The sequence below is a fragment of the Cupressus sempervirens genome, chromosome 5, assembly GCF_028749045.1.
Source record: "Cupressus sempervirens isolate cs-2001-9-10 chromosome 5, ASM2874904v1, whole genome shotgun sequence".
Classification (NCBI taxonomy): Eukaryota; Viridiplantae; Streptophyta; class Pinopsida; order Cupressales; family Cupressaceae; genus Cupressus; species Cupressus sempervirens.
This window is the reverse complement of record NC_143122.1, coordinates 367,022,935-367,042,499: the sequence shown is the minus strand read 5'-3', so window position 1 is coordinate 367,042,499 and position 19,565 is coordinate 367,022,935.

Sequence of the window (19,565 nt, the reverse complement as noted above, 5' to 3'; positions counted from 1 at the left end):
GATAAGGGGAAGAGTATAGCTAAGCAAACTCCTTCATCCTCAAAAGGTAAATCCCTAGTACAACATATCCCAATGTGGCTAAGGAGAGAGGTAATAAGAAATAAAAGGCAGCAATTCACCACTGAAGAGGAGGATACAATGGAATTAATTGAGGTTATGAGGAAGCCTGAATCACCTCCAAAAGATGCATAGGCATTAGCCTTCATTATGAGTGATAAGAGCCAAGAATTTTTTGCTCATGTGTCTATCCCTTCTCTACATTCAAATGCTGAATAATTGACCCCATGAGATTATCATATCAGGGAGGTCATGCTTGGGAAGCCTACCTTAGATAATGCTAAGTTAATGGTTACAATAGGAATGAAGGAAGTATTCAAGAGCTTAGAATAGGATGGGGTAGAATTGATAACACCTCAGCAAAAAAATGAGATCCTAAAGGGATATTTAAGTGAAGTTGTTGGTCCCTTGGATCCCATAAACCTTGAGGAAACTTTGAATGTAGCAATGGAAAGAAGGGATAAGGGGGCGGTACAATTGGACCCATTTTTGAGAGCTTGTCAGCAAGGCGAGAAAGTTTTGAGGAAAAGGGTGTACAAATCATTCACGGATATCTGAAGCTATTACACATCATGCAAAAGAATGTGCACAGTCTAATAGCCATTTTGAATCAAGATTTTGGTCTGATGGATGAGATACATACTTGGGGCAAGGATTTGCAAGCATTACAAACAATTAAAGGCTGAAGGTATCAGATGTTGATGGGCATATATACAGTTGAGGAGTTAGGAAAGATTGATGATTGGATCAAAAAGATCACATATGGGAATATAGTAATGGAGATGTTAGACATGGAGATTCACAGGCTCAAGGATCAAGCCCAAGAGCAAATTTTGGAAGCTAAGAAGCATTATAGTGATGCTTGTTTAGATATTTTTGAGAATGATACATGGAAAAAGTTGATACCAATAGAGGTAGTAGTGGAGAAATTCTGGAGAACTTATGAAGAAGCTACTAATGATGATGACATTAGGCAAGCATTTAGAACAAAAGAGGCTTTACTAGAACTTGATGTGAAATTAAGAAATTTTGCGGAGACCTATATTGAAGTCGACAACTATAGGTAGAGGGTGAAAGATAAATATGAAGCCTTAGATTTGCTAGATGTGGCTCAAGTCACTGAGATAATTGAAAAATTCAAGGGCAAAAACCCAGACATAGCTCTGCTATAAAGGGGAACAAAACCCAGAAGCTAGAATTTTGATTTTGACCCTTTGTAAAATTTTTCATTTTTTGAAGCTTGATTCCAAAGTGTGTTGTTGGGTAGGTATGCTAGTGCATAGGTGTGCTAGGTGCACTGGTGTGTGGGTGCACTTTTTCAATAGTGTCATGGAATATTTTGAGGAATTCAGAGGTGCGCCAAAAGTTAACTACCAGTTCTAAATTTAGAGCTTTCCATGCATCAAAAATGCATTCTAACAGCAGTTTAACTCCTACAGATGCCTAATGAAGGAGCTTCTATTTTTGTCACTTTTAGTTACTTGTACATCATCTGAAGGCTTTCTCTTTCTTATTGTCTCATGCTTTCTTTTTTTTATGACATTTAAAGGCTCATGCATCCAATTAATGATATAAAATAGATGGAGTCCTAGTTAGCACCAGTTAGATAGTCAGTTTGTACATAAATAGATTTGTTTTATTAGTTTAGAAGCATGTGAGTGCATAAAGATATCTCTCACTCTCAAAAAAAATTGATGAGAAGATTTATTATAAATACGGGAATGTAATATGTATTCAAGGCCGTCGTTAATTTTGCAACAATATATGCTTTTGGTGCTCACATTTCGAGTGTAGTGATTGTTTCCTAAGCATGTTATATTTTGTGAATATATGTTCATGGAATTTAATTGAGCCAAAAGTTTATTGCATTATTTCTAGTTGTATGATCTTTTAATTGTGGTGTTTGCCATGGGTTTACAAATTCCACTGATGTACTTAGTTCGAGAAGAGATCATCATATTATTCTAGCATAAATTTTTATCTCGCATGAGCACACTTTTCATGGCCCTGCGATTTGATGAAAAGTGAAACATCTTATGGTTGTTGAATTCCCATCAACAATTGCATTAGTGGGATTAAGGAAGTGTTGCTCCTATTTTCATTGGTTACCTACCGATCTTTTCAAGAGCTTAACTTGTAGATGTGTTGTTTCTTTAGCTTATGTCTATTAGGATTTACTTTCATGTTATTTGCTTAAATTTCTTATCACCTTATCTTCGTTATTTGCTTTACTAACCCCTTGGTTAAATTAAGAATTCATATAGTTGCATTGTTAGATTGCATTCATCTTAAAAATAGAAAATACAAAAATATATTACTTTTTGTGTGGTTATTCTTGTTGACAGCAAGCAGATCATACATCTTATCCAGATTGTTTCAAGACTAGTAGATGCCTCCTCATGAACATTCACATTTATCTTCAACTAAGTGGATTCTAGTAGGTCACAAGATCATCCAAAACCTTAGAGTTGATCCTTAGATTAGCTTTTCAAGAGAGGAATTCGAAAGGATTTCTTCCATTAAGCATCGTGCAAAAAGAAATCTCAACAAGAACCCAAACAAAATTTTAGAGAATTTTGAGAGAGTTTGGTAAAAATACACCTTTTGTTTACTTTTTCATTTTTTTTAATGTTTTTACCAAATTACACAGTTACTAATCATATTTAATATGAATTTAATGCTACTTGAGAAAAGGAATTGAGATGTATAAAGTTGCCATTCATATTTTATGAAATGTATGTATTACCATAATTCGTGCATATAGCCTAACATGTATAGATACCTATTGATTGAACAAAATCTAAAGAGATCTTTACTATGGATAATTCTAGATCCAAAGCTTGCTTTCTTGGTTTCATCAAGTCTGATCCAAATCTGCTTTCTTTGAATCATCTAGTATGATAGTTAATGTGTGAAGCTTACAATGTGGTAAAAATCATAACCTTTTCCTTAAATGGGCCTATAGCATTACTTTTGGTGCTTCTAATTTGCAGCAAAAAATTGATGATGATTTACTTTGGTTTTTTATGATATTTGATCAATGATGGCTAATTATTAATGTTGAAATTATTCTATTTGAATTGAAACATCAATATAGTGGTGTATTTTTCTATGTTGCTTTAATATTAACATAGTGGTGTATGAGGACTTATTTTTTGTTGTATCTATGTACACATAGATATATAGAACATATATTCTTGTATGGACGAACCCAAGACAAATCTGAACCCAACCCAAAAAAAATTGAACTAACTTCAAACCCATATCTTGTACCCGAATCCAAACTAACAACTTAGCTTATATATACCAAATCCTTCTCGAGGTGTCTATTTTAATCAAATCCTAAAGGTTTTTGTATGGATTAGGACTTCATGAAAATAAGCACCTTAAGAAGGATATATATATAAGGTAGTAGTAGTCATGGCGTGACATGGAAGCATTTCATGATTTTTAATATTCAAATATATAGTGATAAGGGTTACTATTGTTTGTGTACAATTATGGATAATGTTAGTGGTCTAGGGTTACAGTTAAGGTTAGAGGGAATGATAAGATATTCTTAAATTCATAAGGGAAAAGGTTAGTGTTACATATACTGTTGGTATTACGATTAGTGCTACTATTATAGTTAAGGTTAAGGTTAAGGTTAGTGTTAGAATAATAGTTAAGGTCAATGGTGTAATTAGGCTCAATCTTAAGGCCAGTTTTAGTGTTAGGGTAAGAATCAAGGTTAGTATGTTAGCATTTCACCTAGGGTCAATAGTAGAGTTATGGTCACACTTAGGGTGAAAATTTAAAGTTAGGAGTAATATAAAGTTAATGATTATAAATACAGTTACAGTCAAGTGTAGGGTGAGGGTTAGAGTTAGGGGCTAGGTGAGACTATTATTGAATTGATGATTAGTATTATTATGTTAACAATTACAATTAAAATTATGATTAAGGTTAGGCTTATGATAAGCGGTTAGGATTAGAGTTAGAATTTATATTATCATTTATTTGGGTTCATATTAAGGTACTTACATATGGTCAAGGTTAGGACAAAGTTTATAATTAGATTTTAAGGTTGAGATTAGGGGTAGGGTTAGGGTTAGAGTTAAGACTTAGGTTAGGTTGAAATCAAAATTATTCAAGTGCATACAAGATTATTACATCTTAAGGGTAAAGGGATAGTTAAATGGTAGGAACCTTGTCGGGGAGATGACCCCCTAATGAATCACATTTTAATAGTTGTGATGACACTTGTTGGCTATTGTCCAATATTTATTATGACAATATTGCACCAATAGTTGTGACTTAAAATTTGTAACTATTGATAATGACTACTGATCATTGAATAAAAATTATTCCTTATATATAAAGACCTACAAAACAAGTGCTGGTGCCACTTCAACCCACACTAGTACATTTGGGGTAATTTTCAACCAAAAAATTTGATGGCAAGCCAAATTGGCTTGTCAAATTCATTTAAAAAATATTTATGATCTTAATAACATCAAAATTTTGATGATAGTTAAGTTTAGCATCAAAATTTTGATGTTTTTGGGGATATAAAAAAGAAAAAGAAAACCAAAGCTTCATTTATTCACACAACAAAGTACAGGTGCATGGGAGGGAGGGTTCAAGAAGACTTTTACAACGCCATTGAAGATAAGGATTTTTCAAAAACAATTTGCTTAAGTGCATTCATCACGTATCTAGGAGGAAATTAGTATTTCATGATTCATGCCATCTACAAGGCTAGATATAAGGTCGAGACCATAACTAGGAATGAATGATCCACTAGCAAATGAGATATGTTAAACAACCCAAGATGTATGAAGTTCCTTCCCCTCTATTCATCAAAAGTCTATTCATGTCAATCAATTGGAATGCCTTTCAATAAATAGTAGGGGTATTCTTTGACTTGATTGACTGGCCATGGACATATAGGGGTTCAACTTGTTGGAAATATATATGATAGGCTAAGTTACTGAGAGGGGAGGGGTGAATCAGTAACTAAGAAAACTTAATCTTTATTTACCAATTAATCCTTCATGTGTATTCTAATCTAATTGCATGCATGAAAAACTAAAAGAATTAAAATATTCATAACACTTTGACACACAATATGGTGACCCAAAAACTTTCTAAATAGAAAGTAAAACTTGGGTGGGGATGATACCCACAAGCTTTAGTACTGTAGTATAAAGTTGGCCTGCTAAGGCTTAAAATGATCACTTCTGATGATTTGCCCTATTAGGAGCAATAAGGATTGTTAGGTCCACCTTGCAAAAGGATTTACAAACATAGAATGAAGTATGCACTCGATAAAGAGATTTACAAAAGACTATTAAGTCTACCTTGTGAAAGGATTTAACTATTCTACCTGTTAGGATGAACCAGTGGATGATCTCTAATCTGCAACTTGGTTTGTTGAATGAGATTCCTTTGAGTGTAATGATCACCTTGTTGTGATAGATAAATTTTTGCTGCTTCTTATACTGTTGTAGCCTTTTTACTTCATTCTTTTGCTCTTTTTATGTCGCATCTGATTATCTTATTCCATTTCATATCTTGTTAGATGTAGTATAATACATTACATATATGCCAATCCAAATTAAAAATCAACAAAGTCGGCTACAATACAAGTTTTCAAAAAAATACACAAAGTCGACCCAACTACAAAAACTCAAGTTTTGAAGACAAACTCGACGAGGTTCTAATACTCAACATCCATTATCAATGCTTGACATCTTCATGCATTCAGTAGATGTAGAAGCTTAGTTCATACTAATCACTTCCAAGTAGTCTGAACTCGGTCTACACTGGTGACTTGGTGAATACTACAAAACTAGACATTTAAACTGAATCACTTGATTCACACTACATGGCTTAGTTAGTGCTATCACTACGAGCTTGGTATAAACTGAATCACTTGGTTGACACTCCTTGGCTTAGTCAACACTGGATTCATATCACTGAGACTGTGAACTCGATAACCACTGTAGAATTTGTTTTGCACTGAGAAACTCAGTAAACACTAAGAAGTTAGTTTACATTGATAATCGTCAACCTAGTAGAAACTGCTCGGTGCAAAATGAATATTGTTCCTTGAATTTGATAGCAACTATAGAACTCGGTAGAGCACTGTAGAATACACTTGGCAGATACTAACTATCTAAATAAGTGTGTATCTGTCACTAATAAAGAAACTTGACTGCAATATCAATAATCTTCCCCTTTGGCATTAGTGAAAAAAATACTTAATTAATCAAAACTGAATTCTCAAAGAAGTTTCAAAACAATCTTTATTTTCAATTCTGTCTTCAACTCGGTAATGTACTCTATTTTTGAGATTTTTTAAATTTTTTTTTTCAAAATTGCTTTTGTAAGAGATGTTTATCTGAATATCTATACATGTATATGATGCTCCCCCATACATATATACTCAATATACTTTACACTATATACATCTTCGCATCTTCTCTCCTTTATACAATGTGCTTCTTCTCCCCCTTTACACTATATTATATACATATTCTCCCCTCCTTTGACATAAATGCCAAAGGTGTATTCTATGTAGTAATGCCAAAATGTGACAAGAAATTAGAATGTACCTTTAGAATCAGTGCCATTTTCTTGTCCCAGTTTTCTTGCAACACCTTTCTTGTGTGTAATGCAATATGAACTTCTGCTAATAATTCTATCATGTGATCAACAATGGAGAAGTTGTTGTAATGGATGAGGGTTTTAACATGTGCAATATGTTTATGCAATGAATCCATGTTAGGAAGAATCATGCCTTGTATATCTACAAGTGTGGCCCTTATCCTGGCTTCTTCTCTTAGTAATTATGCTTGCATATCAGTTAGAAATCTGATCTTTGTATAGTGAGCAGAACTATAACTCAGATCAAGTGACAACTGTTGTGCACTTGCCCTCAAATCTTGATCAATTTTAGAGATTTTATCTTTTATTTCTTATGTAAAATTAGATTTTTCATAGAGTTTACCTAATAGAGAAGAAGTGACATTATTGGAAGAGCTTTCCAATGAGCCCAGAATAGTAGACAAGTCTACTTGATGTATGGAAATATTTTGTCTACTAGCTCCAATACTTTATTTTCAAATTCCTTCTCTACTCTCTACAACAATTTCTCTTGTCCATTCAAATCGTCATTGAATGTCTGGACCACTTCTACTAGCTGAGCTAAAATTGGTTGAGAAAAGTCAACCTTAGTGTTGAGTGCCTCTAAAAGAATGTTATTTTCATCTTCAAGCACTTGAAACTCTCTGTTTCTTTCCTCTCTAAGCCTTTGTTTCTTAGCTTTCTTCTATAACAGCTCTTCTACTATATGCATTTGATCAGGATTAAGATTGGAGATATCCTAATTCGAGATAACTATATCCTCATCAAGATCAGTTGCTTCTTCCTTATCTTTTCCTTTTCTATACATTTTTGTACTCGGTTGAGGCTTGGTCTCAATTGTCTTTGTTCTTATTATTTGCATGCTTGGAATAGAAACAATGGTTGAAATAGAAGGACTGACAATAAAATTAGATATTGCACTTATTGAAGGAATACCTTGTTGTTGCGAGACAAAAATTGATGAGGGAGGAAGTACTAACTGCTTGGTAGAAGAAGTGTTGGTCACTTTTTTCAATGAAGTACTGAGTTGAACATGTGCAAAGATTTGTTCATGTGTAAAGATTGGTTGAGTGCTTGGATTAGCAGTGTTTGACACAACCAACTCGGTAGTAACTTTCTCTAAGCTTGATGTCTTCAATGTTTTGCTTAGAGAGTGAGGAAGTGAGGCTATGACCACTGTTGCAATCTTCTTAGGGTCAATCTCCTCAATGTTCTAAATCTCAAGGAGATTCTCCTCATTAGCTTCCTATTCATATTCCTCCTCATCTATATTGTCATAATGTGTTACCTCTTCATTATCAATTTCCTCTTCCTTGTCATTTCCATCATCATCATCATCCTTGTCACTAACATTAACAACAAAATCACTCTATTTTTGAAGATTATAGATGTTCTTTTATGTGTTGGTGGCATTCCTCACCACATGTTCAATGTCATTGATCAATATCAAACAAGTGTTAAATCTTAGTGTAAGTTTTCTTCATTATTCTTGATAGAATTTTTCACATCTTTGTCACTTAAGCTCAACATAAGTTGCCTCAAGGTTTGCTCATAAATATATTTTACAATTTTTTTTGCATGCTTCCATCTTGCCTTAATTTTCTTCATTAATTCATTGGGAATTTGTTGAGCAAGTTGATCTGGGGAGTATTTCCATTTGCCTATCTTTGACATGATCATGTCTTCAACTTGTTGCTTCTCCTCTACAACTTTGATTTCATACCTCAATTCTTTGAAATTTTTTATGCTAGCTCCAGAATCAATTTTCTTTCAATATTTCTTGAAAGGTGGGTGGACGCTTTTTGAAAATTACATCCTCTGCTTCTTCACCCAACTTTAGTTTCTTTCTGGATGTCCTCCTTGTAAACACTGCAATATATGACTTTGTAGGTTTGGTTATAATAACCTTATCTTTCTTCTTTACTGGCTCTTCTTCTAATTTTGCTTCATCTTCTGCATCATCATCTTCGATGTCATCTCCTTTATCTTCAGTCAATAGGAGAGTAGAGCTGATTTGTTTCAACTTTGCCATTATTTTCTTCCCTTTTTTGATTGCCTGAGGGAGTTTTATCTCAAGTTCAATTCTTTTTTTGACTTCCTCATATGTTCCAAAATATGTAGCCTTTGGATCAACAAGTTCATTTAACTATGCTTCAATGATTTTCTTGGTTTCATCAATATTAACCTCATAACCTAGAGGCTTGACCCATACAATTCTTGGTATGACTGCTTGTATATACACTTTATCACAATCAACCATAAAATGAATATCATCTTTGTAGTCTTCTACAAGTTTCTTAGGTATCTTGAATCTACTATTTATCTTTGCCTTAAATGCATCAAAATAGTTGTCCATGATACTGACATAGTTTTCTATCATTTCTACTATGTATTCATTGATTTGATAAAGAATAGGTACATCTTTTCTCCAAACAACTGTACCTTTTGATGGGAAGAAATTTTGCACAAAGAAAATAAACAATTTAGGAGTGAACTGAACTTACGAGGGTTGTTCTTTAAAGTTTTGATGCTTTCCATATTCTTGTTGAACTAGTTCAACATCAACTTGGCAAGGTCAACTGACATGTTGTTCTTGACCACTTTGAATGCGAGATTCACAACTTCACATGATACACTATTTAGATGAATCAAGTCATATATCTTGTGAGAAATTACATGTATTCCAAACTTCAACTCCATATTAGTAACACAATTGATCTTCATTCCTTTTTAGTCCCATTCGTAAGGGTTTTCTTCTCCAATTCTACCCAACTTAGGGTTTTAGTCATTTTAGCCTTGGCTAGCACTAGAAGTCTTGTGATCCTATGGATCATTTTCTTTGTTATCAAAATATGTTTTTCCAACCATAACTATCCATTGTGCACTTAGATGAGGATAAAATTTGTCCATTTAATTTGAAAATCTTGGGGCATGTGTGGAATGTGAGTCAAACCCTTCGCTTCTAGGTGTTGATGCTCCAGTTTTAATACACCATTCACACATAGCTTTTCCAACGAGTCATCCATCTCTAGGGTTCCTATGTCTTGGATAGAAAATTAAAAATGCAAATGAATATCTTTTATCAAAAGTACCTTTGATGGAATTTGAGATTGTGCTCTAGTGGGATCAAGGGTTTCTGCAATAGCTGGACTAAGCTTGAAATCAGGTGCCTTCCATTCAATGCCTCGAACCAACATTTCTGACCCTTTCTTTATCTTACTACTAGAGGATGCCTTTTCTTAATAGGGTTTGAGAGAGTACAAAATAATTCACACAGATCACTCAGATGCACTAAAATTTCTCTTGCATAAATAGCTCTTGAAAATTCATGGTGACAAATGAATTCGATTTTGCCCCTTTTATCAAACTTGCCTTTCAATCGCCATAAATGCTTGGTAAAATCGCTTGGTTGATGATAGGTTGTCTTCCACTCAGCTTGAATTAAATGATTGGTAGGAACATTCATGACTTAGTGTCCACATAATATTTTAGTAACTCCCAACCTTGCTCGATAGGGTCTTGCAACCCGACCTTGCTTGATAATGCCTAGAATTTCTTTAAATGCTCAATGATCCCTTTGCATCTTGAATTACAATATGGATCTTTCCTTCTAGTTGACTAAAAATGATGTAAGATATTTGCTTCAAAATCCTAGTTCCAGTTTTCCTTTTGAGAGATCAGTTAGAAATGCTTGAGTCACCCAATTCTTGAGTGACATGTTCTTCATTGCCCAAACTTGCATTCTTAGAAGATTTTGGAATCCATTGCTATCTCATCTGCTTTCTGATGTTGTTAGCCTTGGCTTTCTTTTCATCTTCAATCCTTCTAGTATTCATACAATTCTTGGCAAGATGACCAAGCTCTGTACAAATAAAACATCTTCTAGTGGTGTCCCTTGCCCTCATGTGATGTTTTACACAATTCATTTCAATGTGTCCAAATTCTCCACAGTAGTGACATCTACACCAAATGTTGTAGTCCCAACCAAATATAGCTTTTACTATCTGTTCTTTTGGATTCAATATTTAGTTTTTATTAACAAGATTTATGCCCATGCTTCTTGCATTTGTGATATTTGCCCTCAAATTTAGGTTTCTCTTTGTATTCATTAGCTCTATGACCATGCTGATTATAATTGTAGCATTTTCCATTGAATTTATCTTTGTCATTTCTCCAAAATTTATTTGATGTATGACCTATCTTACCATAGTGATTGCAAGTAGTTCTTTGATTCTTTTGAGCTCCTTGCTTGGATTATTCACCTTCTTCTATATATCCAATTTCTACTTTGCCCTTTTGTCTATATTGGCTTTGTTCATTCAATTTATTCATGTCTTCTTGAGATTTCATCATCCTCTCATTGGTTTTATTTTTAGTGTTTAGATCATTCTGCAATCTTTCATTCTATAATCTTAGATTCATGATTTCTTCATTTGCATTGGTAAGCTGATCAATGAAGTCTGCCTATTTAAAAGATAGATGCTAAATTTCATTATTCTTACCTTCTAACTCTTCTTTTATCATGTTCTTCTCTTTCATGACTTTACACAATCTCATTGACTGAATTTCTTCTTCTCTTTTCAGCTTTCTTACTTCTTCTTGAAGTGTGCCATTCTTTTCTAATAATTCTCTTATTATCTCATTAGTTTCATCTAAATTACTTTCTAAATGGATTTCTTCAATTCTGTCTTCATTGTAGAGTTTTTCATTCATCTAGATTGCAAGATATTTTCTTCTTTTTAAGGACTAAGAAAGTTGCTCCTTTTCTTTCTTGAGTTGCCCATTAGCCAATTCCAAATCTACCTTTTCATTGTCAATAGCCTTATCAATTTTAAATACCTCCATTGCTTTTGATCTTTGCTCAAGTTGTTAAACTTCTTCTATGAGAACCACAAAGATTAGATACCAAATGTTGGAAATATATATGATAGGCTAAGTTATCGAGAGGGGAGGGGTGAATCAGTAACTAAGAAAACTTAATCTTTATTTACCAATCAATCCTTTATGTGTATTCTAATCTAATTGCATGCATGAAAAACTAAAAGCATTAAAACATTCATAACACTTTGACACACAATATGGTGACCCATAAATCTTCCAAATAGAAAGTAAAACTAGGGTGGAGATGATACTCACAAGCTTTAGTACTGCAATATAAAGTTGGCCTATTAAGGCTTACAATGATCACTTCTGATGATCTACCTTGTTAGGAGCGATAAGAACTACTAGGTCCACCTTGCAAAAGGATTTACAAACATACAATGAAGTATGCACTTGGTAAAGAGATTTACAAAAGACTGTTAAGTCTACCTTGTGAAAGGATTTAACTATTCTACCTATTAGGATGAACCAACAGATGATCTTTGATCTGCAACTTGGTTTGTCGAATGAGATTCCTTTGAGTGTAATGATCACCTTGCTATGATAGATAAATCTTTTCTGCTCCTTATACTATTGTAGCCTTTTCACTTCTCTCTTCTGCTCTTTGTATGTCACATCTAATTATCTTATTCCATTTCATATCTTGTTGGATGTAGTATAATACATTACATATATACTAATCCAAATTACAAATCAACAAAGTTGGCTACAATACAAGTTTTCACAAAAATACACAAAGTCAGCCCAATTGTAGGAGCTTGGATTCTGAAGACAAACTCGGTGAGGTTCTGATACTCTACATCCATTGTCAATTCTCGACATCATCATGTATTCGGTAGACATAGAAGCTTAGTTCATATTGATCACTTCCAAGTAGTTTTAACTTGGTCTGCACTAGTGACTTGGTGTATACTATGAAACTCGACATATAAATTGAATCACCTGATTCACTCTGCATAGCTTGATCGGTGTTGTCACCACGAGCTCGGTATAAACTAAATCACTTGGTTGACATTGCATGGCTAGGTTAACACTAGATTCCTATCACTGAGACCATGAACTTGGTAACCACTGTAGAACTTGGTTTGCACTAAGAAACTCGATAAATATTAAGAAGCTCAGTTTACACTGATAATCACCAACCTGGTAGAAGCTACTTGGCACAAACTAAATACTGTTCATTGAATTTGGTAGCAACTATAGAACATGGTAGAGCTTGAATTACTTGGTTAACACTGTTAACTATACAATATACTCGGTAGATACTAACTATTTATATAAGTGTGTGTGTGTGTGTGTGTGTGTGTGTGTGACTAGTAAACAAACTTTACTGTAGTGTCAACATAACTGATACCAATTCAATTCAATACATTCTTCTTATTGCTTTGCTTCACAATATGTCAGGTCTTTCAGGGAACAATGGGATCTGGTTATGGATCCCAACTAAGAAGGAATGTTGCAGACCCCATAGATATATAGGGCACTTTTGGTGGTGCAAGTAGGGCAAAAACCATGTTTCGGGCATAAACCCTAAGGAATCACCAATATGATTTATAGATGTAATACGAAAAATTTATCTCAACAACATGAATGATAGGAATCAAACAAAATAGACTCACCTTCAAGATTGACAATGATATTCTCAAATTTCAAAAATCACTCATTGCAACTCTCAAATATTATAATACAAACTGACTGTAAATCATACTTCACATCTGTAATCTCTAACACATCTGCAACCTTACTATAACACCTTGCTTGGCAATAAGCACCCTTTTTTTTTTTAATCTCTTATCAATAACACCCATATACTTGCATTCAAATCAATTTTGATTCTCTAAAGTACTATACTCTTGATATATGAAGTTTGAACTTAATGCTTCTTTGGAAAGATTTTAGAGTATAAACACAATCAACTCACATATTCTTTTTAGACACTCATACAATCTCAACAAAAATATAAAATATTGCTGCTATCATATATCTCAGTCTTCGTATCATTGACTCCATATACTTAGACTTTTCTCATTTGCAAAGATACATAACAAAAATATAGTAATTGTCTTCCAAACTCCAGTATCTTGCCTATTCTACTCTTCCAAAGGGTTCTTTAGCATCCCATGAATGAATTCAACCCTCCAAACACCATGTAGATTATACTCGAGCCTTTGTCACATTTCTTGGATGTCGATTCACTATATTTTGCATGCAACAATCGATAGTCATTAATTCTTGGTCCATTCCTTATAGGAATCAGGGTTATGGTGTAGATCCATGAGAGGGAAATTTGATGCAACAACAAAAGCATTTAAACCTTCCCTAATCTCTATGCAAAGAAAGCATGTAGTAACTGTGGCATTTTTATCTGAAAGTGTGCAGAATTTACTGTTGACATAGTGAGTATTGAGATCGAACTTGGTAATAATGTCATTGATACTAGGTATCCATTTAACATTAGAATTATTTCTAGCCTCCATTTACCTATTTATGAAACTTAAGAATTGTCACAACCACAAGATAAGGGAGAAGATATTAGGACTACAAATAAATGCCATTACACAAGTAGATTTTTAACAAAAAAAAAAACTGACTTTTATTATACAAAACCACACACACCATACCCTTTACCTTTCTTCTCTATATCACATTCTCTATTTTATTCATGAGATTCATTGCTTATGTAATAAGAGACCTTTCAAATCCCCAAAGAGTTCGTCCAAGATGGTTGACCTTCCATCTTCTACAAAACTATCATTTTGCAAAAAATGTTGACAATAACATTTTTTGACGACTTTACATTTTTTACACATTTTTGACAATTTGTCTCTTTTGCTAACTCATGCCTATTTGGCACCATATAGGTCCAAAATTCTTACAAATTACATGTTTAATTAATTTTTGACCTTACATGGTATGTTAATACCCCTCAGGGCTTTTGACCAACTTTGACTAATCCTTGACCAACCTTCCATCAAAATTGTGATTGCAAAACACATATCATTAAGACTCAGTCTAGTAAAATAGGAATTTGGATTTTAGTTAATAGGAGGAAGTGCAGGATTCACATCCTTAAGTATAATTCAGTCATTGTTTCTCTACTGGTTTCTAACTTAAATCCCTAGTAAATTCTTGCATTTTTCTGCATGCTGGAAGGAGATAAGATCTTCAAAAATAGGATTATCCATAATCTAACTGTCATCCCTAAACTTGATCCTCTTTTCATTACTAAGATCTCATCTTTTTCCTTGCTTAACATGTTCTTATCTTTATGGATACTTTTCCAAATCTGGTAACCATTAATCCAAACAGCTAAATAGAGGTAATCCTCAAGGTTAGGAGCTGCAAAGACATACTTTTTCTTAATTAGAGAGTTCCATTCTTTTTCCTCTTCAAATATTCTCTAAATTTGTTCAGAGAGAAGAAATTTGTTAATCATTTTGATAGTGTTGATGTCAATGCATCCCTTCTTATTTGGTCTGCATGCATTTTCCTAAGACACTAACAAAAAATGAACCTTCTCCTCCGTGTCCATCCAAAGAAACTTCCCCTATATTTTTTAGTTATATTAGCATAGTTAGCAAGAATAGAGAAAAGGATTAATGCATACACATGCATATTTTGGTGAACAGACTTCAAAAGTTGGATTTTTCTAGCTTGACTTAAAAGGGCTCCTTTCTAACTAGTCAACTTGCTATTAATTTTGTCCTATAAAAATATTGTATTGAAATGTGGCCTATTTAGGCACAAAATCTAGAGAGACAAATGCTACAATTATTTACAATTTGAGATGACATACGAAATATGGAAACCATCTCTTGGAAATTAGGTGTCTAATGGTGAAGAGAACATATCATTCTACAAAATAGTTTCTTGAGATTATAAAACAACCTTATTTATGACATTTATTTTGAATGCAAACACTAGTGTCTCATTTCTTAGCCAACAGTAAGTCACTATTTTATTTCATGAATATTCAAACCTCCTTTAGATGTATCACTGGAATCATGATCATTTCTTCTACCCCTATTATGACTCTGTCTTTTGGATTGTCAAGCTTTTTTATAAAAAAATTAATTGTCCTCCTAACATGATGTGGCAACATTATTCCATTTTCTTATATTATATATGAATTGTTCATTCAAAATCTTGTCTTTATCTTTATATCACTATCTTAGAGCATCGGCGATATTATTGAATATAATTGTCCTAGTCTTGACTATAAATGTTTACTATTCTAATCATTTTCAACACCAACATGGATATCCATGTATTGGATGATGATTGAGAGGTTATTCAAACTATGTATTTATGTCATACATATGTGTGTTGTTTTAATTGCCACTCACAAATAGTTGCCTATATATGTCATTTAGTAGAGACATCACTTTAGCTTCATGTCTGCTACCTGATATTTTATCATAATCTTTGTCTTATTTAACTCTAAAGAATTATATAACAAAATTCATGTCCTTTACACGAAGTGATGTCTTCTTTAGAACAGAGGGAAAATATTTGTTTTAAATCTATATGTTGACTATTTTACTTCTTAAATCTTGTTGCCTTGATTACCTATTAGGAAAAAAGCATTGTTGCACTAAATAAATCTCTACTTTATGATAATCATTCATAAATTGTGAACTACAACTCATTAAAATCAATGTAAAAATCAATCATCATGTGGTATCCCCAAAGAAGGAAAAAAACCTTGGATCAAGAGGAGGTAAATAGTACACCATTGAGACTCCACATTTATCACAAAATGGATAAAATTACAATCATGGTCTAGCCCATTACATATGTTGAAAACATGTAACCAAGGTATGACACTCATTTTAATTTTTGTAATAATAGTTTTGATCATGAGGTAGCATCCATTTCACATGAACTCAATAAAATGGTTGAGTCTTCCTATGTTCATACTCAAGTTGATAGTGGTGCACATGAGATATCTGTACATATCAACTCCAATGCTTTCTTAGGTTGAAGAACATTCATTTATAGGCTATATCTCTTGACCTTACATATTTATTCCTGCTTGTTTGACCAAAACAGATCTCTAACTATTGATCTTCTAATTTGCAAAAAAAGTTGCCCAGCAACAATATTTGTTGCATGACAACTTTTTGTGAATTTTTGCAACTTTTGCATACTTCTAATCAAATGCCTTCCAAGGTGATAAAACTGCATATGTAGATGTATGTATGTATGTGTATATATATGTATATATGTATATATGTATATAACTTTATCACTTGTAACTATAATTTTCAAATAGTACAAACCACAATAGTTCTTATAATTCTATGGTTCTCTTTGTAAGTTTATAAAATTGAAGTTTAAAAATTAATTGCATTTATGTACATCTTTTTCAAGTTTGATAGTTCACTTTTTCTTGATTTATAGTCCAAGAATAATTTTTCAAAACACACACTGATCAGTTGGAGATTGAGCCAAAAAATTGTAAAAATGATTGTACCAAAAGAGCTCAAAAATTGATTGTACATGATAACTATCTTTTTATGATCTTTTTGGCACAATTGTTCTTAAATTTTATGATTTTTGGTGAGATCGAAATTCCAAACTAATTAGGTAGGTGATCCAAAACTAAATCATAATTGTTGAGGCATGTTTAAATACCTTATTTCACATGTTATTGAATATTTTTTGAATGTTCAAGGTAGTAAGTCCTTGCACTCAACTCTTCACTTAAGTTATTCTCACTGCCACAATAACATTACCTCTAAACCATGCAAAGGATGTTGAAGTGGTTTCCAACCTTGAGACACTCTTATAACTTAAGAAATAGAAAAGAAAATGGAGATGCAATACATGAAAAAATGCACAACTTGTAGTGAGTTAGCATGTATACAGGTTAACCTTACGTTAACTGTAAACTACAACATAAAGGTTGCACTAGAGTATTATAGGATTGTAATTGTAGAAGACCTCTTGAATCACTTGAGTGGGTGTATGATGGTGAAAAGTTGTATTAGGTGAGTAAATCTCACCAGTAGTTATAGGAATACAACTACATCAGAACAATTAGAAACAAAAACTACATGTTCAAGGGTCATGATCCCATGTATACGGGTATGTAGGCAGCTTGGTAGGCAGAGTATGCCTTCAGTGTGTAGACACCTTAGACATAGTTAGGTAGCACTTAACCATGTATGTATGTATGTATCTATTCTCTACTTAACAGTGTCATCCACATGGGGGGGTAGGGGTAGTTGAGCTTACACCTTCGATAATACTACATTTCCATTATTTCCATCATTTCCATTATTTTCAACTAGTACAAACCATGATAGTTTCTTATAATTCTATGGTTCTCTTTGTACTAAAATTGAAGTTTAAAATTTAATTGCATTTATGTACATCTTTTTCAAGTTTGATATTTCTCTTTTTCTTGACTCATAGTCCAAGAATAATTTTTCTAAACACATATTGACCAATTGGAGATTGAGCCAAAAAATTGTAAGAATGATTGTGCACGATAATCATATTTTTACATTATTTTTGGCACAATTGTTCTTATAGTTTATGATTTTTGGTGAGAAAGAAATTCCAAACTAATCAGGTAAGTGATCTAAAATTAAATTATAATTAGTTGAGGCATGTTTAAATACTTTATTGCACATGTTATTGAATATTTCTTGAATGTTTGGAAACTGCAATGCAAATATTGCATTAATAAAAGAAACATATTATCACATTCAATAGTAAATTACACATGTTTATTTATTTGTATTTATTCACCCTTCTGCTAACATCAGTAAAATAATCTCTAATAATTTATTGTAGAAATGTGTGTGGCATGTGAGACAGACATTATTTTCTCTTCGTGTGATAGAATTAAGCCAGCAAGCATCCAATTCCACTTGGAATGAGTACCATTTAATTGCATTGAGGTCAAAAATTTTGACTTTTGACCACAGTAAACAACTAATTCTCCCCTCAAATCTCAACAACCTCGTGTTCTTCAACATTACAATCTGTCAACAATAGTAGCAAGTCCATTTCACACACTATGTAATTCTCTCTATATAATTGATTGTTGCCCTTTTGTTTTCTAAGGTGCATTATAACTAACTTTCTTCCTTCTCTTTTATTGTTCTTTCTTTAAATAAAATTAACATCTTCACAATTCCACTCTATCTTGTTTTGAGGGTGATGATGAGAAGAGATATAGCCAATACATCTCAATTGGTTTTGTATGCTTATCATGACTTATTGTTGACATAGTTGATCTGGATTTTTATTGCTGCCTTTGTTTACATATTTATTATTCCATAATAACTTCATTACAGTTGACTCTAATATTGCTCCAAAAATAGATCTTTTTTGTACCATATTAATATGTATACTTTATTTGTTTCTGTATTTTTTGTCAGTTGTCTTGGAGACATAGCAACCGTGACACTGACTTGTTGACTGTAGTATTGAATGCTCTCTCAAATTATCGCTCACATACTGACTTGGATACTCTTTCTTGCGTGGTTCCCTTAGAGTCCTTGTCATATCAATTTTAAACTCCTTAGCATAAACCATCGCTGCCTTCAATTTAGTTCATCCTATATTTCCAACTTCATAGAAGCTAAGCTTTATGCTTAGTTGCATAGATGTTCAAATTTATTATAATGCCTTAGTTTTTGTCACTTGTATCTATTCATAGTGAAGGTAGCAACATCATACTGGTTGTAATGGATGGTAATTATTTATTCTCTTGTTTGAAAGCATTCTTGTGTGCTTAATCCATTCTTCATCATTCCTCATCTTTGTAGTTGTTTTATACTTAGTTTTTCTAATATTTTTACTTAGTAGCATATGTTTGTTACAACATCATACTGGTTGTAATGGATGGTAATTATTTATTCTTTTGTTTGAAAGCATTCTTGTGTGTTTAATCCATTCTTTGTCATTCCTTGTTTGTGTAGTTGTTTTATACTTAATTCTTCTGATATTTTTACTTAGTAGCATATGTTTCTTATATCTTG